Source organism: Ctenopharyngodon idella, chromosome 9 (genome assembly GCF_019924925.1).
Source record: "Ctenopharyngodon idella isolate HZGC_01 chromosome 9, HZGC01, whole genome shotgun sequence".
Lineage (NCBI taxonomy): Eukaryota > Metazoa > Chordata > Actinopteri > Cypriniformes > Xenocyprididae > Ctenopharyngodon > Ctenopharyngodon idella.
In genome coordinates, this window is record NC_067228.1 from 27,956,445 (window position 1) to 27,984,382 (window position 27,938).

The 27,938-nt window shown below is 37.2% G+C and overlaps 1 protein-coding gene across 2 annotated transcripts in view; it reads left to right on the forward strand.

Annotated features, from left to right (window-relative positions):
* Nucleotides 1-2,846: 2,846 nt before the first annotated feature.
* enox1 (ecto-NOX disulfide-thiol exchanger 1) overlaps nucleotides 2,847-27,938 on the forward strand; it is a 131,281-nt gene continuing 106,189 nt past the window's right edge. For both annotated transcript variants that reach the window (XM_051906328.1, XM_051906329.1), the window contains exon 1: nucleotides 2,847-3,057. The gene's annotated coding sequence lies outside the window, so the exon portion shown is untranslated. The remainder of the gene's footprint in view (nucleotides 3,058-27,938) is intronic.

Consider the following 27,938-nt stretch of genomic DNA (forward strand, 5'->3'; position numbering starts at 1 on the left):
TTGGTGAAAAAAAGACAGCAGAAACATCAGTAAACATATGAATCATCAGTGGTTTAGTTTTTGTCAGTATACATTCCATTGAGTTATAAAGGTTTCCAAAGTTTCCACTGATAGCCTGTCAGAGATTATAATTACGTGATTATTATTGTTAGTTATTTTGTTGTACTGCACTGCACTGATCCCAAGAGAAAACCCCAGGTAATAACTAGAGAAGTTATCGTATTATTCCTATATTTCACAGAAATTCCTTCATCATTTCACCATTTGAATAGAATGTCATTTATGGAGAACAAAGCTAGATGTCACAGGGGCACAAATGCTTGTTTTCTCAGCAGTGGATGTTAATTACAAAAACCTATTAAAAATGGCTTTCATGAATTATATCCTCCAAACTAAAATTACAATATCATTATATTTCTGTAGCTCTTAGGTAACAAGTGAAAACAATATAACCACACTGAAATACATTCAGGCCAGTTTCAGGTATAATAACTTAAACACTGAATTAAATTCAACTGTTAATAAGCGTTTTATTAAAAACCTTTAAGTAGCATAGGTATAATACAATTTTCCAATGCAGATGTATTGTGTAAAATGTTTTTTTTTTTATTACTTTTTAATTTCACATTTCCTAAAAAGCTAGATCCCTATTATACTCAAATCAGTAGTCCAATAGGTTTTCACCATGATAAGAGTGACAACATACGGTTAAATGCACTACATTTTTTTCTTGGGCAATAACAGTAGAAATGTTCGGCCTCACCAGCTGGTTGACCATCTGATCCATAAATGAGCACTTTGGTCCAGAAAACATCAGAAGAGTCACATAGCCTATATGTAACCTCATGTTTGGGCTTTATCTACAATAGGCTATTTATAGCCTAATATTGTGTTAATCCCCCTTTTGCTGCCAAAACAGGCAGAGGCATGGACTCCACTAGACCCCTGAAGGTGTGCTGTGGTGTCTGGTACCAAGATGTTAGCAGCAGATCCTTTAAGTCCTGTAAGTTGCGAGGTGGGGCCTCCATGGATCGGACTTGTTTGTTTAGCACATCCAACAGATGCTCAATCGGATTGAGATCTGGGGAATTTGGAAGCCAAATCAACACCTCAAACTCATTGTTGTGCTTCTCAAGCCATTCCTGAACCATTTTTGCTTTGTGGCAGGGCGCATTGTCCTGCTGAAAGAGGCCACAGCCACCAGGGAATACCGTTTCCATGAAAGGGTGTACATGGTCTGCAAAAATGCTTAGGTAGGTGGTACGTGTCAAAGTAACATCCACATGGATGGCAGGACCCAAGGTTTCCCAGCAGAACATTGCCCAAAGCATCACACTGCCTCCGCCGGCTTGCCTTCTTCCCATAGTGCATCCTGGTGTCATGTGTTCCCCAGGTAAGCGACGCACACGCACCCGGTCATCCATGTGATGTAAAAGGGAACATGATTCATCAGACCAGGCCACCTTCTTCCATTGCTTCGTGGTCCAGTTCTGATGCTCACGTGCCCACTGTTGGTGCTTTTGGTGGTGGACAGGAGTCAGCATGGGCACCCTGACCACGTGAATCAATGAGCCATGACCCTGTCGCCAGTTCACCACTGTTCCTTCCTTGGAGCACTTTTGATAGATACTCACCACTGCAGACCGGGAACACCCCACAAGAGCTTTTATAGATGTTCTGATCCAATCATCTACCCATCACAATTTGGCCCTTGTCAAACTTGCTCAAATCCTTACGCTTGCCCATTTTTCCTGCTTCTAACACATCGACTTTGAGGACAAAATGTTCACTTGCTGCCTAATATATCCCACCCACTAACAGACGCCTTGATAAAGAGATAATCAGTGTTATTCACTTCACCTGTCAGTGCTCATAATGTTATGTCTGATCGGTGTATATTCTCTAGGCTTAAGAAGGGCTTTCATTTATTAGTTGATTTTCCATGTATTTTCTTAGATCAGTTTGATGTTGACATTTGATCAAATCCACCATGCTGATGCCATGCAAATGAAAACATTTTCAGAATGACAATTAATAATCCTTACATTTGATTTTCTCCTGATAGGGCCTATAAAAAGGCCAATCAGTCAGGAAACTTTTTTTTTGCTCTACCTTACATAATGATTCAATCACTTCCTCATAGTTTTATGACGTGTTATAGTAAGTGACGAGTTGATCATTTGATAGGCCAACTAAAACATTTAGCAGCAGATACCGAGTGTGTCCAGTGGCCAACAGAGGGAGTACAATTACCAGATGATTTTGCGTTTACCGTGATCAGCAATGGTACTCTGACTCTGATCTGAAATACATGCAATAACCTCTCTGTTAAAAATCACTCACACTGTATCTCTCATCTTGAGCTTTTGAATTTCATTTAAAATTAATACACAAGCAATAAACAGATCACAGCAAACTTCTACCCGCATCACATACATTTTAAGTCACAAGACTAAATCCTGAAAAGTTTCTGAATGCATCCAAAGAATCTTTTTTCATCAAGCACTCATAAAAAAATAGATAAATAAAAAACCACAACACCAAATTATTCTGTTAATAATTTCAGTATGTAGTGAATATTGTCATGCGTCTTAATACATTAGTATAGTCTGACGCACACTATAGTACTAGTGATGGCGGTGTTGTATAAAAAATATATTAAAAAAAAAAATTCTGGTGTAAGAACTTTATAATATTTTCCCTGACCCCAGACCGGAGACATAACACATCAGGCAACTGACTCAGTCGTTACTTTAGATTATTTGCCAGTTTTTAGACATTAAAAAATAGGCATATATATCGTTTTTTATTAAAATGCACACGAACTGTCCTCGTTCATTGGAGGCAGTTCGCTGTGGACTCGTGCACGCTGATCCGTGTCGCGCGCGCCTCAGTCTCTCGTTCTCAGCGCGTGGAAACAGCAGCTGTGCCGTCAGATGCAGCAGCACTGAAGAGCAACGACGGGCAACATTTCGCCATTCAGCTTCATTCACGTTTATTTTGCAGGATTATTACGCCGAATCACACCGAGGCTCGGAGCAGGCTTGATTCAGACCGGTAAGAGTCGTTCTTCATTTCTTCAGTGTTGCTGTTGTCTGTATTCGCTCCTTGTGTACGTCCCAGTCCTGATAGCGTCTGCTAGTTCCCATTCTTCTCATTTCATCAGACTGAGCTGAGCTCCATCACAATGTTTCCCCCTATCGAAGCATCAATAACATTTACGAGTGGTGTGTTTACTACATTTTGTTTACATTCTCTATATATTTTCTAAATTGCGCGCGTTTCACTTGAGACATATTATACTTGTTGAAATACTTGTTGAGACAGAATTATTATTATAAGCTGTTGTATGTTAAATATTTTGTCAGTTTTGAAAGTTCAACGGGCAAATGTTTTGCTTTGGATACAGAGTTCACTGGGAAGAAAGCTACACGGACTCAGTGAAGGACCTTATTTCGTGCACGTGATAAAAAACGAAAGACGGTCACAAACAATAAGTTTCTCGGCTTTGCGATGTTTTGAAACAGGCTGAAGACAACATACGTTGGTTAAATTCTGTTGAGAAGTGTTGAATGTCGTGTAATTTTTGTATTTTACTTATTAATCACGGTGGTTTCGTGAGCGTCAGATGGTTCAGCGGCTCTGCGCTGCTCTGTAGAAACGCCGATGCCCTTGATATCATGTCACCTGGGCAACCGCTTCAGCACCATGGAGAGAGTTCGCTGGCTGAACGCGACGAGGTCCACATTCTGAGGAACCAAAGTTATTTACTCTCATCTGTTCGACTTCACAGGTCGTTGATTATCAACTTTTGTATTGACGCTATTCTTGGTTTCTAAGTACGTTTGCTATGACACTAATCTTATACAAACAAAACGAAACAAAACAAAAATTTAAAGTCAACATAAAATCAAAATGGACAATTCTTAATTTTTCATGGAATATTGCAGTATTTATTATAAATGATTTATCCGTGCACATCATTATTTAAAAAAAATAAATAAATAATAATAATAATATGCCCTCATAATCTAATCAAATAGCTTCCCCTCCCTTTTGCAGCCTCTTCTCTTCTCTTCTCTTCTCTTCTCTTCTCTTCTCTTCTCTAATGACGTTTACTGGTGCAAGGATGGGACAACCTGTCACTCACATGACATCACAGCAATCAATTCCTGATGGACAAAATCAAGTCCCGCCCTACATTTTTTCTTGTTCAAGTAGACGTTTCACTCACATATATGTCCCAACAGAGGAGAAAAGAATATACACTCTAAAAAATGCTGGGTTAAAAACAACCCAAGTTGGGTTGAAAATGGACAAACCCAGCGATTGGGTTCTTTTAACCCAGCGGTTGGGTTAAATGTTTGACCCAACGTTATTTAACCCAACTATTGTTTAAAAATGACTATATGGCTGGCTTAAAATGAACCCAAAATAGGTTGGAAATTAAAGGTGCAGTATGTAAGATTTCTGTCCGCTAGAGGTCGCTAGAGGCCTATTAAAAAAAAAGGCATAGCTTGATGACAGCAAGTTTGAGCGCAGAATCTTGGGACATGTGGAATAGGACTCAGGAAGAAATCATTTTCATGGATGCGATTATTAACGTTATTGTAGTATGAAGCAGAGCAGGACCGAGTGTTGTGGGAGCTGAACGAGGCCGCTGGAGCGATTGCGCAACACACGCCTCACGAGCAGCGTAACTTTTATTATGCCACAGTCGCCGGCGCCGCTTCCGCTTTTCCGGTCATGAGTATGAAGTAACGCAGATCTGTTTATCATATTAGATACATTTGAGTGTGTTGAAAATGTTATAACGTTACTCTGTGCGTTCGCTCGGCGGCTGTTGTGAGACACTTGTTGCACACTGCAGTAAGCTAGATCGATTTTAGAATATCAAATTAAATGCTGGATGGCTTGTGTTGATAAATGGCATGGAATTAATTTTAAAACGTATTGTATGATGGAGAAAATTCTGTATTATTTTTACTATAAATAAAGCTGCATCTGATTATGCTATGTTAGCTACTTCACAAAATAGTGTTTTTCTCTGAGGCATGGGAAAGCATGGTACTCGCAAAAAATCAAGAAAATTAGATTTAAACAATAAGACTAAACGTGTTGAGCTATATAACAATAATTAGTTTTCTGTCTATAAATATATCAAAACAGTTGTTCCCTTGTCTATTAAAACATGTAATATATTAAAGCGTCTTTGGTGTTTCCATGGTTCTACAAAATAAAACTGGAAACCGAGGCAGACCGAGGGTTAACGCGGGTATGACGCAATTGACAGGCGACTCCTCACACGTTCCGGAGCCTTGGTTAAAATTGCAATTTTCTCAAGAATTAGAAATAGTTACAAATAGTTTTAAATTAGAATTACAAATAGTTGGAAACATTTGGGATATTTTAAGTACTCAAGTGAACAAAATATATAACACTGGCCCAGTGGTTTTTGGATATTTTACTGCAAAATTCTTACATATTGCACCTTTAATAATCAGACACATAATTACTAGTGGCAACAATAATAATCAATAGGTAAACAATTATTAATAAGCAATTTAATACATGCTTATTGTTTAATTATTATTCATTAAACATATTAATAAATGTTCATTTATTAAACATATTAATAAATGTTAATTTCCAACATACTTTGGGTACATTTTAAGGAAGCAATACAGTCATTTTTAAACAATAATTGGGTTAAATCAAACTATCCAGCAGGTTGGCCAAACATTTAACCCAACCACTGGGTTAAAACAACCCAGTTAATGGGTTTGTCCATTTTCAACCCAGCTTGGGTTGTTTTTAACCCAGCGTTTTTTAGAGTGTAGCAACTACTGTTTCATGCTGACTTTAAATTCATGTAACGTTCTAAATATAAAGTATTTATTTTAAATGACAGTTTGTTCTGGTCCTCAAATTTGGTTAGCTTAATGAATATTTAGTTGTATTTTTAATGAAGCCCTGCCCTCATAGAGGTCACTGTCCAATTAAATAAATTCTATTGGTCAATGATGTGAATTTGTGTGTCAAAGTTCCCCAAACTTGAAACAGACATGAAATTCATGGAGGGAAATTTCTCCGCCATTTGATCATAAGGAACAGGCATGTTAAAAGTTGTTGTGTCTCTGTTTTCTCTCGTGAACTGAAGCAGAGTTGTGTGGGTTTTGCTTATAGCAGCAAGTATCATTCTAAGTGCGTTTATTATTATGTATGCATGTTATATTTGGCGTGTTTATATCGCTCCACGATCGCCACGCTTTCTCTCACTATTGTGCGCTGAGTGAAAACCTGGAATGGAGTTTGAGCCGAGTGATTACAAAGCACTTTCAGCGGGGGAGGCCAAATATCTGTCGCTTCGCTACACTCATATATGCTGTTCCAGCCCGGATTTCAGCCTGTGCACTGCTTAGTTACGTGCAAAGCTTGATGCTTTGGCTTCTTTTGGAAGCATTTTTGTTGACAGATAAGAAATATACAAACCAACTGGTAAATTTCTGTCCAAAATGTAAATTACTTGATTTTAATTACTTGCATGTTGAACGTTTGTGTAAAAGCATTATCAGACTTGCAATAGGTTGTTTGCAATCACGTGGTTCTGGTGATGCGCAAAATTAATGTGGAGGTTGACTTGACTGCCATCGAGGAGGTAGATATAGAGAATGTGAAGCTGCCGTCACGCCGTGTTCAGTTCTAGTCTGGTTTGTTTATATCGCGCTGCCTTTCTGCTAGTGACTGTTAGGGCAGTATTTTTGATTTTCTATCGTGATTGTGAAATATGTCGCCATTGTAGGTCATTTATGCTGAATCGAGAATTGCAACAGGAGCTCACATCATCGTTCAGGGAAAAAACTGGACGGTGTAATACAATTTTCGCATTTCTACGTGTAAAAACACACTAAGGGAAGCAGGTTGAGGAGGTGATGGGAAGACGCCGTATAGCAAACCTAATAATGTCACTGATTGAACCCACTGAACCCATTTTATCACTCAATAAAATAATCACATAGCTGAGTGTTTTTGAAAGTGTTGTATTTTAATAATTAACATTACATTTGTGAGTATGACCCTCACTCGGCTTGTGAATGAGCATAACTTGCACGCAGCCACAACTGTTCACAAGCTTCTATGGGTTTGATTTTGGTTGTCATTTGTTGAAATAAAAAACAAAAAAAATACAGTGTGTCGGTGTCTGCCATAGACTGTAAAAAACGGTGTCTGTCCGCTGAATGCCCCTCTGATTCTCCTCCGTGGTCATATGGGAAAGTGAATATTTACAAAGAAAACATTAAAACTACAGTTACATTTACACCCTTCCAACAAAGAAATGGATCGACTTCTGTCAGCTTGTTGAACACATTTTTATTTGGACATTTTCTACCACATGATGGCTGAAGCAGCAGCGTGTGACACTGCTTTCATGATAACCAGATCAACATTGTAAACGGGATTCTACAAAACTGAAGTGAAAACAACAAATGATCATGCAATGGGATAAAATAGCTTCTCTTCCCTGCAAACGATACCATGAAGAATGGGAATATTTAACCAAATCAAAAACAAAAAAGGGTAAACAGGTATCCATATTCATTTCAGTATCAGTATCAGCAGACGCAAAACGCTATAAAAGGTGACAACTTTTAAAGTTAAAAAAACGATATAAGTTACGTAAACGATAAAAGCTCATTGTGGTTTCTCGGTTTGATAGATTTGAGCAACCATAAACGATGCAAAACATAAGAATTTTGAGTTTGTGATAGGATTCCTATATAGAAAAAACACTCCTTGCCCTCCAGCCACATTTCGCGTGCAGCAATGACGTCATGTGCAAACAACCTATTGTGCAACTACATTACAATTTTTTATTATATATTCTAAAAACCACATCGCTTTGAATGCAATTGTTTTCTCTGAACTGTAGTATTACAGCATGTAATATATTACAAAGAAGCCAGTCTTCTGCTGAAAAAGAGGATTAGAAATGGTTCGATATGATTCAGATTAGAATATAAACAAAAGTCCATTGTACAACCTGCAAATTTCTGTCGACCTATTAGTTACAATGGGAGAAAGTGCTCTAGAAATCTTCAGGGGCTGTCATTGTTATGAGGCACTGAACTTACAACATGTTTGTTATAACATTATTTTCCATTCTGGGTCAGTGAAGTACCTCAACAAGAACTGTTTTTGAAACGATAGCAAATGAGTTCTTTATGGATGGCCAAGCAAAATCAGTACAAAATAACCAAATCCACACTTTAATCAGAGCTGGCAGTTGGACCTACAGGAGAAGAGCTGTGAAGACAAAAGAAATAATGATATTTAATACTGACTTTATGAATGCTTGGCCAGCTATTTTTTATGATACATGAGTAATAAATAATCTTGTAGTTAGGGGTGCAACAAGCAGATATTTGACTCTGAATTTTATTTTGAAGTCCATATATTTTAGAAATGTGTTGCTTTTAGTCTTACCAGGACCTAAAATCCATGTATGAAGGAGATCTATATGTATGAATAGGTATAAATATAAACATGCAGTCAGATTAATGCAAACAAAACCAAAATTGACTGGTGCATAAGGTGAAGAAAATACATCTCAGATGGATCTCTAGAAGGAGATCCTTAAGTGAGATTCTTAAGTGTCCCATAAGGATGATGCAGTAAGTAACTCTCTTCATAAAAGCCTCTGATGATAGTCACAGCATTTTTACTGCTGCTGCTTTTCTTTCAAAGGCTCTGTATACAGAGAAAGACACGCACTGATTGAAATGCGCTGGTTGTGGAATTAGAGTATGATATCAGGCAAACACTTAGTGGTCATGGGTCCATATTAGAGCTGCACGATTAGTTGTTAAAAGATCTCAATTCAAACACCCACGCGACATATTCCTAAATGACAATGATTCTCCTGTGTCTAATAAACCTGACAAAATGACACCTGAACATTCAGATCTGCACTGGCGCTGTCGCTGACCAAGCAGTTGTCATGTAGGTATGAAACAGCTTCTTTTCAACCACTCAGTATCATTATTTCTGTGATAAAAATATTCAAATTATCACAGAAGTACTGGGATAAAAGTTTATAGTTCAGATATGGACACTGATGTCAATGGTAGCGATCAAAATCATCTTTTGAAAGTAACTTGGTACTTCAAATAACGATTGTATCTGCATACCCCGTATTTGTGGCTCTGTTTGTAGTTGCATGTTTCTCTGAACTTAATATATGGTAATTATTCCCATCTGTATTGACTTCATTGCAGATTCATGAAAATGAAGCAAAGCATCACTTTGTGATGACTTAATAGCATTATGCCAATACTACAATTAAGATTTGAAAGCTATAACAAAGCGTTAGAAAATCCTGGAAACATTCCCTCTCGAATTCATATTGTTTACAAATGTAGTCATACTACAAAAGAATGCCATACTAATGTCTTCCCTCTCAAATTAAATTACCCTCAGTGATTGAACTGGCATTGCAGTGTGCTCCAATACTTTCCACAGGCTCTGTTTTTCAAATAGTTGAATCATCTGTGAGAGTGAACTGTTTCACTGCTGGCCAGCATTTTTGCAAAAAACAGTTGTTTTTTTCCATCTATCAAAAGTGAGTCCAATTAGACTCATGTGCAGATAATTCTTCTACCAGTGCTTTTCTCATTCACCATTACGTGTAGCACAGCACGAACCCTTAAACAATACAGAGATTGTAAAGATCAACTGAGGAAAATTATAGTCACCAAGTGTGCACATGGCTGATATATTCTTAATAGTTCGGCTATTGATGCAAAGATATTCTGAACGCAGACACGCTGGGCTGTCACAAGTTAGAGGATCCGGGGCACCCCTTGATTGGGTCATGGGGTGGGGGGGACTTCACCATGCGGGCCCTTAAAGCACAGTTATTTAATATGATTGAAATAAACCATGCGGGCCCTTGAAGCACAGTTATTTAATATGATTGAAATAAACAGTGTTTTAAGATTTTCAGGTAGCCTATTCAGGTACAGAATCTGTAATCAAAAAATAACTCTGCACTTTATAAATAAAATATACATTTTATTTTAACTACATTACAAATATAGTTACAAAAGTTATACAGTCAAGAACAGCGAGTGAATTTTCTCTTTGTCTTTTGTCGTTTGATTAACATTATTATAGAGACGGCAGCAGGAATAATAGGCTGCTGTTACTTTAAGAGCTGCACGGATCCATTTTACTGTTACATGCGTTTTCTTTCTCAATTGTTTACGTTCACTTAAGACTGGACCGACTGTGTTTACGAGGATATTTTGACATATTTTTGTGTGTATTTGTCCATTCAAGTACAAAAAGACTAGGGCGAGAAATACACTGTATGAGAGGTGGCTTTCTGTGCGCACGTTTTGGATGTGTGTGCAGCACAGAAAACAGTGTGCGAGTCTTTTGCCGCTTGAATTGTTTAAAATCACATTAAAATCACTTTTTCTGTGAGCAGGCTTTGACAGAAACGGCGCACGGGTCTTCTTGCGCTTAAATGGTTTAAAGTCATATTAAAATGTGCACAAAGGAATCGATAAGAGGAATCAAAATTTTATTTTTTAAGTTTATAACGAGTATCCAATTCCTGACCTTAAGTTTCAATCCCAAACCCTAATTTTGTGTTTAAAGTATAACTGCTAAATCTTTTCTCCTCTCATATCTTATGTCACACTTTCACTAACAGATTTAGGACACTGTGACGTTGATGCTATTCTGCATGGCATGCTTTTCCTCAGCTGGCCCCCATACCAGCTGTCTCCTCGGTTTAGCAATACTAGCCATTATTAGAATTCTCTCATCTAGACCCCCTGTACTTTAACACATGATCATGACCGCCGTTGACGAGACAGTAATTGGCCCAATGTGCCGTGTCCGAATGGCTTTGGTCACACTTGCCATCTGAAGCCACTGTATCTCACTGCATCTCAAAGCAGCAATTATGAAAGCCTCCTTTGATGTTTGGATGTTTTTCTGGGACGGCTTTTCTGCCACAATAAGCTGCGTTATCCTTTGGAAGGGGGCTGTGAGCCCCGAAGTAAGGCTTGGCAATAAATCAAGTTATAATTTAATTTATATGGAGATCCATGGAATAAAGCGAGCAGGAAATGCAATTTGCTGCCTCTTAGATCTCTGAATAAACATGGCTGGGTTAGTACAGGACACGAGGAGACGCTTCAGTAAGAGTCAAACTGGTGGGTCACAAACCAAAAATGGGTTGCAGACAAGTTGTTTATTGGTCGCAAACTGAAAAAAATTGTTACAATAAGGTCTCATTTGTAAACATTACATATTGGACTAGCTAACATGAACTAACAATGAACAAAATGTTTATTATGTTTTATTATTTATTATCTTTCTCAATATTAGTAAAAATATAATTGTTCATTGTGTTCATATTAGTTCACAGTGTGTTAACTATGTTAATAAATACAGCTTTTGATTTAAAAAATGTATTAGTAAATGTTGAAATTAACATTGATTGACTAAGATTAATAAATTATGTAGAAGTGTTGGTAATTTTTAGTTCATGTTAACTAACATAGTTAACTAATGTTAACAAATGAAACCTTATTGTAAAGTGTTACCAAAAAATGTGGTGTATGATTAGCCTTTTATTCAGAAACTGCTAGTAAATTTCACTAATAATTACAAAGAAATGGCAAGTAACACACTGAATTAAAAGTGAAATTTTGTAGTAGAAACAATAAAATAGTATTTTCATGTAAAATTTACTCTAATAATCTTTTTTTATTTACAATTTCGAAAAGTCATTTTTTACAGTGCAGACATCAAGGGGAAATGCTGAATGCAAATAATTAAATGTAAATAAAGAACTAACTAGTTATGAAAGCAAGATAAATAGGCTTATTGTATGGCTCTCTGGAATACTCAATTCTATTGCACAATTCAGGATTTTTTTTAAATTATTGCAATTATGTGATGTGAATTATTGACTGCTAAGAGCATGAAAATATTGGAAGTAAAATACATTAGGAACCAATCGATCAATCTTCTTTTTTTTTTTTTGCACAATAAAACAATTTTAATGTTGGGTTGCCAGTTGTCACTTGACATCCTTGTAAAATCTTGTTTCTGAATTAAATCCAGTAAAGAACCACAGCTATACTAATTAAATAGCAATGAAGAGAAATGGGAAAATATTTTTCTTTTTAAAGAGAGCTGTTTACAATAATTAACTGTGAATGACTGTATTTGCCTTCTATTCAACTAGCTTTTGTTGTAATTACACATTTTAAGTGCTAAAGTTAATTGTCCATGGGTGGCTTTTACAGTGTTATTTCATTCTCGTTGATTGCTGAACGGCAGGGTCTGGCTGTTAAAATGGACGATTCTTTCCTCCATCTCTCTTGGGTTTTCATGTCAGTTAGAAAGTCAAGATTTTGGCGACTGCACTGGAATCTTTTTTTATTATTTCAGGAGAGAGTGCTGCGTGACTTCAGCTATGTTACTTTGCCTTGAGAGGTGCATTTGCTTAGTCTCTCACTGACAAGGGTGCTATGGAAAAGGAACAGACCGTCTGTCTCCCCATTACCAGCCTGTGGCCAGAGAGAGATTATCATCCGTGCACACACAAACCTCTGCCTGCGAACAGTGCAGCAGGCAGTGATGCAGAAGCCTTCAGGAATGGGGGTTAATGGTTTTTGCTGTGCGTGTCTCTCTCATTTGGTTATTCAATCCTTCCATTCTGCATGCTTTACTGCAAGAGGGCTGTGAAAGGGGAAAAAACTGTCAGCAGGCCTGCTGCTTCTACATTGGTAAAATGATTTTTAGACTTTTTTTGACATCATTATTTTCACTGTAAAATTTGCTAGAGTTTTCTTTCTTTTTTAATTCAGCATGCTGTATGTAATGCTGTATTTTTACTGTGGGAGAATTGTACTGTGAAATTAATGCAGGCTAGGTCCTTTCTGTCATTACATTCTTGTTAGGGGCAGAACACCGATGGTTCCTGCTGTATCAGTAGCCAATGATCTCGCTGCTCAACCTTCAAATACTTGGTCAGCACTTTCTGTAGCAGTGCAGTGCGCTTTCAGAAACCCTACACCCCAACTCCACCTGTATAGAACTGCTATGGGTAATTCATGTACACTATATTGTACAGCAGCAGCATGTCTTACTTGCTCACAGTAGTGTGCTGTGTAGGCATTGGCAGTAGCAATTCTTATACTTGCCCTGCAGTAGCAGCAATAGCCAACAGCAGCAGCAATAACCAACAACAGCAGCAGCAGCAGCAGCAGCAATAACCAACAGCAGAAGCAATAACAGCAACAGCAGCAGCAGCAGCAATAAAAGCAGCAGTAGCAGCAACAGAAGCAGCAGCAATAACCAACAGCAGCAGCAACAGAAGCAGCAGCAATAACCAACAGCAGCAGCAACAGAAGCAGCAGCATAACCAACAGCAGCAGCAGCAGCAGCAGCAATAACCAACATCATCATCAGCAGCAATAACAGCAGCAGCAGCAGCACCAATAACCAACAGCAGCAGCAATAACCGCAGCAGCAGCAATAACCAACAGCAGCAGCAATAACCAACAGCAGCAGCAGAAGCAGCAATAACCAACAGCAGCAACAGCATAATCAACAACAGCAGCAGCAATAACCAACAGCAGCAGCATAATCAACAACAGCAGCAATAACCAACAGCAGCAACAGCAGAAATAACCAACAACAGCAGCAGCAACAGCAGCAGAAGTAGCAACATAACCAACAACAGCAGCAGCAGCAGCAGCAAAACCAACAGCAGCAATAACAGCAGCAGCAGCATAATCAACAACAGCAGCAATAACCAACAGCAGCAGCAGCAGCAATAACCAACAGCAGCAGCATAATCAACAACAGCAGCAATAACCAACAGCAGCAACAGCAGAAATAACCAACAGCAGCAGCATAACCAACAGCAGCAGCAGCAACAGCAGCAGAAGTAGCAACATAACCAACAACAGCAGCAGCAGCAGCAGCAGCAGCAAAACCAACAGCAAAACCAACAGCAGCAATAACAGCAGCAGCAGCAGCAGCAGCAATAAGAGCAGCAGCAGCAGCAGCAGCAGCAGCAATGACCCACAGCAGCAGCAGCAGCAAAACCAGCAGCAAAACCAACAGCAGAAGCAATGACCCACAGCAGCAGCAGCAGCAATAACCAACAGCAGCAGCAAAACCAACAGCAGCAGCAGCAATAACAGCAGCAGCAATAACCAACAGCAGGACCAGATTTTAAGACCAAACATACCAACATTGTCAGATCCATCACCATTCCAAACACTCAGAGAGTCATGACAAAATTATATTTAATCTTCTTTTGGTTAAGGAACGTATTTGGTTTCTCTGTGTTATATGGAGAAAATAAGCTCAGCTTAATGACTCTTAAGCCAAAAGTATTAGAAATTAGGGGTTTTTTTGCGCGTACACTAGCGTATGCATAAAGTCGAACGTGTATCTCATAAACCCCTCATACACCCGCTTGTCAGTGCAGGCATCTGTTGTTGTTGCAGTCTCCGGTATTTTGTTGTTGTTGTTTTTCCGTCTCTTTAGTTTCGTTTTCTACTGTGAAACAATGGCTTGGACCAGTGTTGCCACCTTAGCTATGTCCCAGTTCAGAGGCTACATCCTTTGAAGGCCGTGAAGGTTGGACCAAGCGTTGTTAAATGGGACGGCCTAGCCTATGGAGGATTGTTCTTGTCGCTTAGCAACTGTGACAGCTGCCGTTGATGAGCAGCAGTAACGTTTGTACTGGACTTTTTTGAAATTTATATTAAACTGTCTGAAAACAAAACAGGGTTCACAAACTGTCTAAATATGTTCACCATGGTCCATTTCTGTATATAATAAAGAGTCTAAACTATAATCACATCTTAGTAAGATATGTCAACATTTGAACCGCTTTAAAGTTTTTATTTTTATTTTTACATTTGTATTATTAGATATTCGAGTAAGCTGATACTTAATACTTATGTTTAAAAGTATAATTCGACAATTTCTCTCAAAAAAATCCTGTCGTCACTGGCACGCAATGAATTGTGGGGTAGGCAAGGCTGCGAAGGATCCATCTGTTGGATCCTTCATTGCACTTCATTGCAAAACAAATTCAATGCACATGTGCGACGCGTGTACTCTTCTGGTGACGAAATTTGCATCACGCACACTGTACACAGATCCTCGTGTAAGCATAAAAAGTATACTTTAAAGGGATAGTTCAACCAAAAATTAAAATTCTGTCATTTACTCACCCTCATGTTGTTCCAATCCCTTATTACATTCTTTACAGACAATACATAATGGTGCATTAAATGAAAATTGTACCCTTAAGGGGACATGGTGGTGGAAAAAATATGAGATGGGAGGAAAAATTATGTCAATGCTTTTGCGTTCTCTCACAAAAGTTTCGCATTCCTTTTGCAATCGCTTGCAAAACCTTTTAATTTTTATGAAAACGAATGCAAAGTTTGCGAGGGAATGCAAAGCTTTTGCAAGTGAACATAAAGTTTCTCAAGGAATGCAAAATTTTTGCGAGAGAACGCAAAAGAATTGACATATCCCATCCAAAAATTTTTCCACCACCATGTCCCTTTAGGGGCTCTGTACAATTTAAAACCTCCCACACAAAAATATGAATATGATATAATATAAAACCAGTTATCCATACCCTAAATTCAAGGGGAAGGAAAAAAATACTGTATGACTTTCATCTTATGTGGGACACACAAAAAGACATTTTGAAAAATGTGTTAGTGCTTTTTTTTTCATTCAGTGAAAGTTGTTTTGGACCCCATTGCCTTTCATTGTGTAGATAGAAACAGTTCTTCACAATATCTTTTTTTTTTTTTTGGACAGGTTTGGACAGAATTCACACTAAATTGTATTTAATGTGTATTTAGTTTGTTGTTACAGTACATGTTCCTTTTCTTCAGCTTCATTTGCAATACAAAGTCCTCCACGCTTATGTTGTGGCAGCTATTGTCCTGACCTTGCACTGCATCATTGGACATGCATAGATTGAATGAGATAGTATCTCTTCAGGCGGAGAGTATCAGATTGTGCCATTGCCTTGTTTTACATTAGGTCTTGGTTTTACTCCAGGTTTTAGAGCTTGAAACACAACTCAAATTATCTGGTTTGAGCTGATCTGGAAGATCAGCACAAAGTGAAAAAGTGAGTTCATTCTAAGTGCACAGGACGTAGTGCTGGTTGATATATATTTACAATATATTTGCTATGGTGCAGAAAATTACTACATAATTAAGCAGCAGGATTTTAATATGCTATTTATTAGGAAATCACCATTCGGTGATACTGCATGGTGTGGGAAACACACTCAGTTGTGAACAATTCAATTACTATGGGGGCCACAAACAGTGTTTCAGTCCAACACACCTGGACTCATTGTGTCCAAAGCCAAGAGTCTCTTTGAAATTACATGGATTGCTCTCCAGATTTTAGTGTTTTTTTATTCTTTAAATGAACTAACAGAAGAACAGGTTTGCTGTATCCTGCATTACCCTTAGAAAATGCAATTTTTACAGAGTAAGACAATGATCAAATGATGTCTGTAAGTCTCTCACTTCCTGAAATGAATTAGATTTTTGCCTTGTATGATGGATCAATGGACAGACACTGCATGACTGCACAGATGTCCTAAGATATGAAACCCTTTCAAAGATGGCTTTCATCTCCTCTGTCTCTGTCCTGTTCAAGGACAAAGGCTTGTAAAGATGGGGGAGGGGAGACAATGGAGATATAAGAAGCGCTTGACCACTGACACATGCACACCGGCTCGAAACATACTCATACGTGAATGCAAATGCTTCTAGTTAAGCAAGCTGCATCATTTTTTTTCCCATTTCATACACTTTATCAACATTTAGCAAGTGTACACTGCAGTTCAAAAATTTGGGGTCAGTAAGATTTTTATAGAAATTAATATTTTATTCAGCAAGGATGCATTAAAATGATCAAAAGTGACAGTAAAGACATTTATAATGTTACAAAATAAATGCTGTTCGTCTTGATCAGAGAATCCTGAAATAATGAATCACAGTTTCCACAAAAATATTAAGCAGCACAACTGTTTTCAACATTGATAATAATGAGAAATGTTTCTTGAGCACTAAGTCAGCATATTAGAGGATCATGTGACACTGAAGACTGGAGTAATGGCTGCTGAAAATTCAGCTTTGAATGAATTACATTTTAACCCTTAAACGCATACCTTTATCAACCCATGATGTCATTCACTACCCTCCCCCTTATTCATTTTTTAAAGTAAGACATCAACCTTTTTAGTATTCCTCAATCTATTCATTATAAACAATATAACAAGAAAAAATATAAAAGGATGTGTGTTTTCTAATTATTTTTTTTTTATAAAAAGTCTATAGGGTCGCTAGTGACCCGAGGTATATAATAGTGCAATTATATATATTTTTTTGTGCTACAATAATTGAATCTTTGATGACTCAATAAGTTCAGTTCACCTTTATTCCTCAAGGTGGCGAAGTCTGATACATAAAAACGTGATGTTTCACTCATTACCGCAGGCATAAAACAAAAGGGTTAAGGCCTTTGCACACTGAGTCCGAAATTTGCGTCCGAAATTTTCGCACGTTAAAAAATAAATACGACCTCACGTTATGTCAATCACGTTTACACACTGCCACCGAAACCTTCGTCCGTCATAAAAAAATTCGGATCAGGTTCGATTTTCTGTGTTTTTCGCATCCATGGCATGCATTTTGAGAGACATTTTGACAATTCAGAGCTACCGTACAAGCGAACGCCAAAATCCCGAATGCCATCTGACTAGTTCATCCACGTCGTCTACAGCACAAAGCAGTAGCACTGTATGACAAACAAAGTACGTTATACAAAGAGACAGAATATAAAGACAGATTGTGCCAGTAGCAAAGCATCAAAACTGAGCCAATGACATCCTGAAGTACACTTTGAAACGCTGGGGATAATCCCGCAGCTCCTTGATGAGGTGGAACTCTCCTTCCTCTGTATGCAATCTCGGGATTGGATGGACCCAATATTTCCTCTTTCTTTTTCTCTTTTTAAGAAGAGAGAGGACAACTAAATCATGCTCACTGCTTGAAGACTTCATTTTGTATTGTTTTGCGAATTTTTTCGCAATGGATTCATTAATATGCATCGCACTCAGTGTGCAAGGTCTCTGTGCATGACGAATTTTTAGGATCACGAATATGAAAAAACGCATACGAAAATTTTGGACTCAGTGTGCAAAGGCCTTTACACTTTAGTTTAAGGTGTCAGTATTACAGTGTAATTATACATTTAAGTACTGAGTAATAACAATTAACTACATGTACTTACTATAGGGTTAGGGTTAGAATTAGGATTAGGGTTTGGTTTAGGGTTAGTCACATGTGCGCTCTGATGATGACAGTGATGATGGTAAAAAGCTCAAACTAAATTCTTATAAGTTCCAAAAGGTATCAAAATATGGTTTATTTTATTCTTTTGTCATTTTTATTAATATATCAATAGAGTTTTATACTATTGCGGCAGTTAGAGATTTATTACGTTAGATATACGCTAAAGACACGAATATGTAATAATGAATGGCAAAGCATTCATGCATTTAAAGGTTAAAAAATATTAAAATAGAAAACAGTTATTTTAAATTGTAATAATATTTAATATATTTTTGATCGAATAAAAGCAGCCTTGGTGAGCATAAGGCACTTTCAAAAACATTAAAAAGATCTTACCAACCCTAAACTTTTGAACGATAATGTACTTGCTCAATAAAAACTTTAAAATTCATTATAATAAGTTTTATACTTCCTTTGAGTCAGTGCTGCTGCTGGTTATGTCATATATCAGCCAGATAACTAGATTTTAGTGCTCTTCCTGATTTAACCCCTCACATCAACCATCCTCCTCTCTGCAGCAGGTGTTGGGAGATGATGAAGACGGGTCTTTGAATAGCCCACAGCTCCACAGCACTGAGCTCCATGTTGGATGATGAGATTTCTCTAGACATTAATGGCCAGTGAGCAGAAAGGCTGTACAGGCCGTGCTTTCTCTTCCAGCTGAACTGCTGACTGATCAGAGGAGATTCTCTGGCTACGGCCTCAGTAAACACAGACAGCCTTTTGCATTGAACTCTCTAATGAAACAACGTCAGCACTGATAGTGTTGGAGCTGGGTACACCTCACAGTCCAAATCTCATCTCAGTTCCATTTCTCTTGCCTAGATTGCTTCTGGGATAGATCTAACCCGAAAGGGCCAGACGAATACATAAAACAGGGAACAAAGTGAGTCATCTGTAAATCTCTAGTGTTTCTCTCTCTATCACCGAGAGGGACTATTGTTCGGGCCTAAAGACTGGCACAGAGGTTTGGCACGCACACTGAATGTTGCATCAGGAACAAAGCTTTATACTTGACATTTTAACACTTCACCACTTCAGTCAATCCATGTCCCTAAACCTGATGACATGCACACTAGTCAGGGATGGCCAATGAGTCCTTCATTATTATTACTAACATTATAAAACAGATAGTTACAACATTAAATGAGGGTATATTCAATACAACAAAATCACACATCCCTAGTGTCTTTTAATATCAAATTAAGAATTTATTCTCTTCTGGACAAAAGGTTGAGCAAAAAACTTAGTAAACCACTTGAGCCCAAAAAATAACTTGTGATTGATCAGAAGTAAAAGTTTCATTATTTTATATAATTCCTCATGAATCAGTTCTCCCTGTTATCACAAATAATAAAAGTAAAGACACATTGAAGTCTGCAAAACAATTGGACCTTATTTACTTTTCCAATGCATTTTCTACATTGTCATATTCTGAATGATTCATCACTCCACGTTATTCCACGGGAAAATAAAAATGTTTGTCATCTTTATCTTCAATCAGAATGTAATAGCTTTTCACCTGAATCAACTTTCTTTTTTTTTCGCAACACTTTTGTTAAAAAGGCTATTATATATAAATGTAGTCATTAGGTCAGTCTCAGTTCACATACTATTCTGCACTATTCTGTGTAATATAAGTAGTGTGAGTAGTGTGTTCACACTGAAAACCCCAAAAAGAAAAAGTGCACTTTAAATACCCAGACGATGCACTTAATTAATCCAAAAACTGAAGTGTGGAATGTTGGACACTTAAAGGGGCCATCCCAGGTGAAAAAAAAGTAATGTAATGTACTTAAAGTGCTCTATTTTCATGCACTAATTTTGTACCTAATATACTAACAATTCTTCTTTAGTACTTCTTAAGATAATCTTCTAAGTGTACTCAACTGTGCTATTTTGAGACACCATGAAATATGAACTAAAATGTGCTTTTAATATACTATCTCTATTTAAAAAAAATAGCACAGTTGAGTACACTTAGATGTTCTTAAGATTATCTTAAGAACTACTAAAGAAGAATTTTTAGTATATTAAGTACAAAATTAGTGCGTGAAAATAGAGCAATTAAGTACATTATAGAAGTGTACTTTTTTTTTTTTCCTGGGATGACATGAGAAATCAAATTTGCCTTGATCTTTTGATATATAAGAGGTCTTTGTACCATTAAAACATCCTGCAAGTTTAATAGCTTACAACATCCTCCTCATTACAAACAAAGCATTTATTTAATCAAGCTCCAAAAGTAGCTTGTTTTTATATTGCGCAATCTGTGATGTCACACTGGCAAATACATTTGCATATGACTGCCTCCTGAGCAAGACATCAACAAATAGCTATACATCATTGCACCATTGGTCCCACCCACTGGGATTAACGACTGACATTTGGCTACACTGGATACGAGCATCACATCGCATCAAAAGCATATAGAGCCCATTATAATCACTGACACTGTCTACACTGGATATAGTATACAGATGCACTTTCAGTTTTTGGCATACTCCACTTGAGCACTTTGAGACTGTTCTTCAAGAAGAGGATAACTGGAAGAGAGAAAGTATGTTCGCTTTGACGCGTCCAGTTTAAACAGCTTGTTTGCGTCTCTTTACAGACTTCAGAAGGATTCCAGCATCTGAAACAAGTGGATGGTTTCTTGGCAGCGGCTGTTTGCACTTAGTGCAAATAGCGATAGATGCTATTTACACTAAGTGTAAATAACAATTAGATGCTATTTGCACTAAGTGAAAATAGCATATTTTCTTAGCGATAGATGCTATATACACTAAGTGAAAATAGCAATATTCTATTTACACTAAGTGACAATAGCAGCATTTTCTTAGCGATATGCTATTTACACTAAGTGAAAATAGCGATAGATTCTATTTACACCATGTAAAAGTATCAGTTCTTTGCAATAAGAGTAAACAGTAATTAGATGGTATCTATACTTTATATTGGCAGATACTATTTGTACCTCAGTATTTTTGTACATTAACAGGATGCAATAATATCAGAGTGTAAATGATTATATTTATTTAAATTATTAAATGGATGCTGCCTTATTGGAAGAATAAAAACCCTCCCTACACCTTTCCCTAACCCTACCCAATAAACACTTTTAATATTGTTAAACACTGGTTCACAGTTTATTTCCACTTTTAGAACATTATTTTCAATTTTATTGAAAATAAATGCAAGCTCGGCAAAAGGCGGATTCGAACCTGCGCCGATCGTGTTAAAAGCCAGGTCTGCAAGCCTTAATCGCCACTGCTCTGCCAGTGAAGACGCTGTTTTCTGCGTGTCCTTTTTAAAACTTAAGTGGCTCAACCAGACATTGGTGGGCGGAGCTAGTGTAAATAGCGTTTGCCAACAAGGGACACTATTTGCACTTAGTGTAAAGAGACATGCCGTTATTTTAATGTCGCCCCAGATTGTGTCTGAGGATTATATGTTTGTTCGGAGCATTTTGTTTTGTAAATGAGGCACAGTGTAATGTAGAGTTCACAAAGAAACTTTTGTTAAAAGATGAAGCATCCAACTGTATTGGAACTGATAGCAGCTGTCTGTAAATGGATAATGTTTTCAAAACACTTTCTCATATTCAATAGCAACTGGGAATGCAATGACATTAGCCAGTCATATGTAACATTATAAGTGAACCTCCAGGAACATATTACAATTATAAAAATCCATGTCATGACCATTTTAATGAACTTATGTGCAGCTTTCCTTAGTCACTAGTGATGGATGACAAAATAACCTTATAAAATTCATATGTATGTCATTCAGAACACAACTATTGTTTTAGCAAACTCACATATTGTCTGGCTCGGTTCTGGATTGTAATGGACTTTTCACCATCCGCTTAATCCCCATCCTACTTTTTTTCTTGTTGAAATTCTAATTTCACATGAAAATATGCCACATTGCTGCAGTAAAATGGATTGAGAATACCAATTCACATTGACTTTACCGTCACATAGCAATGTGATTAATTAATAGTAAGTGTGGTATTTTCATGATGGATGAATTAAATCGCATTTGATTTTGTCAGATCAGTGCTAGGAGAGTATCAATGAATGGAAGAGATCAGCACGTAAAGGCTGATGTACACATGTACCTGCCATGGATCTGACACCTTCTCGACTGGGAATTGAACAGGTTGCTAAGCAACAAGCACAAGCCTCCTTGGAAGGCTTGAATCTTAATTGGTCTGACTGGTCAGTCCTTTTTTATTTATTTATTTATTTATTTATTTTTGATGACAAGGTCACAGGTAGGAACACCAACAAAGAAAAAACATGTTGGAGCTTCATAAATTAAACATGAGCAAACCTCCCTTGCTGTCCAATCTTCTTCCAACTATTTATGTGGACACACTCACTCAGTTTTCCCTCAAGCATGAAAGAGCAGCAGCTGCAGCACCTGAGGACTACAGAGTGTGTTTTCCAATGCAATGAAGATCTCAGGCGTTCAGAGGGTTTAGGCTTGAGGTGCAGACCTCACTGCCTTTGTAATTTCACTCCTGAAGCATGCCTCATCCAGAATAAAAACTCATTGTCGAAGTGACACTCACTTTTTTCACATTATGATCAGACAGATGGGAACTTTATCTAGTTTTTATTAAAATGTACTCAGATTGGGAATAAAGGAAATACTGGAACAGAATGATTTTCATTTGAAAATGATTTTCATTTGGTTTCTTTAAGAATTCTTGAACATCTTTATTCGTCTCTGCAAGTAACAGTGTTTACTGGTGCCGCTACTGAATCTACAGCAGCACTGCAAAAGAAACTGTCAGCCAAGTAGTGCCTGAATTGAATGTGATGAGAGAGAAAGAATGGGTTCTCTGAAAAAATAAAGGACCATAAATAGACAACACAGCTCTCTGTTGTAGTGTCTTCGCTGGTTGCACACAGCAAATGCAGAGAGCGGCCATAGTGCTCACGACTAAATAGCTCTTATGAGCCTTAAAAAAAAAATAATAATAATATTTTTATATATATATATATATATATATATATATATATATATATATATTTATATATTTGTCAAAAATACAAACTCTAAGGGCCCTAATGATCTAAGCACATTGCCTGAAGTGGATGGCGATGGTGCACTTAGGGTGAGTCCAAATCCACTTTTGCTAGTTTAACGACGGAAAAAATGGTTGGCGCACCAGACGTATGGTCCAAAAGGGATATACCTAGTGTCTCAATGAGTCATGGGTATGTTTTGGGCGTAACGTGCAATAAACCAACCAGTCAGTCTCATCTCCCATTCCCTTTAAAAGACAGTTGTGTTTGCACCATGGCGGATTTGCTATTTACATGGCGGAATTTGCAAGCGGAAAGACTGATCGTTTCTCCAGAGAGAAATCCTTTTATTTTTAATATTTAAAAATGTCTGGGTGCTGCTGCGCGTCCCTGTGTGTGTAACAATCAGAGTGTGCACACGTTGTACACACGCCTATAGGCGCATATTACTAATGTGGCCTTTAAATAACAACAACAACAACAACAACAAAATACTGTGCCATTGACTTGACCAGGTTTTTGTTGGTCAATGGCGCAGTCTTTTTCAGTTGCCTCAAAACAGCAACACGCCAACAAAGCGCCTGAACACACCTCATTTTCAGACTAGCATGCCCATCGGTGAATAGATGGCCACAAATGCATTTGCTATTTAAACAACGTGGCGCTGGACATGTAAATGATAACTGTGTCGGGCTGAAACCAGCAAAAAACACTTGCGTCACGTCGCATTGCACCGGGTGTATGATAAGGTCCTTAATGTTACCAAAAAGTAATATTGTTTTTGTTTAGTGTGTTATTGTATATTTCTACACAGACAAACTTTTGGATTGTGTTCCTGTCACAAAGATGCATGATGCAGAATGACAAATGAACCGAGAGATTTTAATAAACACAAGAGAGCAAAAAAACACTACACATTTACCATAAAACGAAAAACACAGAACTGAGGAAACTGAGGGCTTAAGGGGCCATTTACACAACACCATTTTTCAAAACAGAAAACTTTTAATGCGTTTTGGCCATTCATTTAAACGACAACAGTGTTTTGGGGGCCTGAAAACACAAAGTTTTGAAAGCGGGTTTTAAAGTGCATGTTTTTGAAAATGATACGATTACCATCTCCATGTACCACAAAAACGCAAATTTGTGAAAACGGTGACATCATGCGCATGCGTATTATGTGTTCAGTCTATAGTGTTTCTTTACAAAGTGACATCGCCAACTACTGGCCTGACATGAACAATACAGCGGTTTAGTTGTTTTCGAGTCATGGCAGTTCCGTCAACACCATTAAAAAGTTTGGGGTCTTATGATCTCCAAGACTGCATTTTATTTGATTAAAAATACAAAAAAGTAACATTATAAAATATTTTTACAATTTAAAATAAGTGTTTTTTATTATTATTTTAGTTTTTAGTATTTTATTATTTATTTATTTCTGTGATGCAAAGCTGAATTTTCAGCATCATTACTCCAGTCTTCAGTGTCACAAGATCCTTCAGAAATCATTCTAATATTCTGATTTGATGCTCAAGAATAATTTCTTATTATTATCAATGTTGAAAACAGTTGTGCTGCTAAATATTTTTGTGGAAACATTTTTCAGGTTTCTTTGATGAATATAAAGCTCAAAAGAACAGAACTGATTTGAAATAGAAATCTTTTGGAACATTATAAATGTTTTTACTGTCACTTTTGATCACTTTAATGCATTCTTGCTGAATAAAAGTATTAATTTCTTTTAAAAAAATCTACTGACCCCAAACTTTTGAATGGTAGTGTAGATTTGCAAAAAATATTCAAGAACCAAGTGTCATGAAAATAATTTAGGTACTGTGCAAGAAATGGTTCTAGGTTCCCAATGCTACTACTGTGATTTTCAGGGAAACAGTAGTCCTTCATTTACACAAGACTGGCATCATATATAATGGCCCAAAGGGCTTAAACAAAGATTTTCTCTCATTGGCCAATGGTGTTTCCCCATGAATGTTTCATCAACCATTGAATATCAGCCAAAAATAGAGCCTACAAAAATATGTGTAACATTATCCCACTCCCTCTCACGGCAGCTTACAGTCACCATTTGAAATGTGTACCCAGCAATGTGTACCCAGAAATCCCTCTCTCTCTCTCCACAGTAAACACACATTCATACTCTTACGCTACTGACCCACACACACAATCTTCCGGCGTAACGCACACTTTTTACTCCAGTGTGAGCCTAATGCACTTCAAGGTGGAGATTGTTTTTCACTCATTCGGCGGGCAATATGTGCTGTATGGTGATATCCCTAAGAAAGGATGGTTTAAATTTTAATGACTTTTGCAGGAGGTGGTTATTTCATTGGAAACACTTGGGTGCACAGGCTGGAATCTATAATCCTCTTTATTGGATGGCGTCTCGTTGTATTCTCACGGGACGTCCACCTCCATAATGCTGCTGCGTGCTCGGGATAGTGATGGGGGTTGTCTGTGGAATTTCTTTGTTTGGTGTATACATATTGTTTTTATCTCATCTATCATAAAAATAGGTTTGTTACAATCAATTTAATGAGTTATTCTGAAGAATAATATGGGAATTAGTCACATGAAATCACTCTGAATGGATGTATTTGATTTCGTACTAACAAAATGTGTTGAACAGAAATATCCACAATAGCATTTCCACATAGGAAAGCAGGTTAGATTGACCTCTACAGTGATATTTCTATATGCAGTGGTGATCTAAGATATAAATACTTTAAGCACATATAGGTCAGAAGCATTTCGTAAATCTCTAATGACACAAAAATGAAGCATGAAGTGGTGCTTCAAAAAGGAACTTCTCGACATGAGGAGATAACAAAGAAGTGAGATGTAAATGTGCTTTGATGTATTCTGCTCTACTTAGACTGGTTTAGGACTCTGGAGAAGCACAAATCAATAGCATCTCCAGAGCCTGTGGGAGAAATTAGACCAGATTTCCTGGATTGGAGACATTCAAAGAATAGGCTTGTGCACAGTTGCGTTGATGTTTCGACCTGGTGTTTACAGTAAACAATGCATAATTTGTATTCTCTCTTTGGAAATTCTGCATGGACTTTGACAAGCACGCAAAACCACTCCATCTGTTTTTTGTTTTGAAATTAATGTTGCATAGAAAAGCTGGAACTCTCAAATAATGCAGTAAATTTCTCTGTGCTTACCTTATTTTTTAATGTTTATACACCCCTGGAACAAACGCTGTACTTAGCAGGCCTTCCAGATCTCTGAGCTCACTCAAGTAAGGACAGGTGAAGGTATTGGCAATTTACTCACAATATACTGTGACAAAGAAAGAGAGGGTTTTGAGTTAACCTCCATTGATTAGAACAGGTAATTTGAATTAATTGGACTTCTGTATATTGATCAACAAACAGAAACTGAAGCTTCTGAAACTTTTAACTGTTTGAATCTGGGTTGCTTCTATGCTGAGGTCACTTACACAGCTTAAGTATAATGTCTCTGAAAGGACTGAAAAGAATTCAAGTATGATTGCGTGACCTGAAAATGATTATAGCATGTCCATAAACATAATCAGAAAATGTATATACACTTAATGTGTATCTTGGCATAAGTACACTTGTTAACTAGCTAGGGGGTTGGGTTGGGGTAGACAGACTGATTAGCTATATAGATTGGAAGCAGCCAATCTCCATGCTAAATATGTTATCTGCAATTGGCTGATGTTCCTTCCATTTGGCCGATATCTGAGGCGATCTATGATACCAAATATTCAAGCCAACATTTTGCTGTGTGCCTTGGAATGAAAACATGCCCATCTGGCATTTTTTTTCTCCTTTAAATTGGATCAGGCTAATGCTATTTTCAGTGTTTGTAAAACATGTTTTGTGTGTAGAGCAACACAAAGGCTTTCAATATAGCTAAGGCGAGTATGAGGAAGTACTATATCATTAGCCATATAGTTATATCAAAATGATCACAGCTGGCAGTGTAAATGGTTTTAGCTTCTTCTTAGGCTGGATAGCAATAAACATTGTCCTTACAAAATGCTGATGTGCCTGTTTCAAGTTTATGCTTTCTAAATCTGTAAAGATAAGTGCATTTTGCTTTTAAATGTTCATACATGTGACCATTGATCATTGAACGTGATGCAGGTTCTGTTAATTGTATAGAAATTGTAATATGGTACACAGCTTTTTTTTTTTTTAATTAAAAATGTAAAAAATGTAGATGATTGAGTACATCATAAATCCATCTTCCAAACCATGTTTTTGTTATATCATAAATCACTACGGTACACCTATAATAAGTGTATGGGTCAGTGACGTGACACATAATTTTTTTGGTTCAAAGGCCTTAATAATAATAAAAAACAAAGATATGACATCCAAAGTATGTAAGGTAGTACAACTAGATCTCTTTTACTGAATCCAAAAGGTTTTAATTATATTTTGCCACATATAAAGGTATTTTA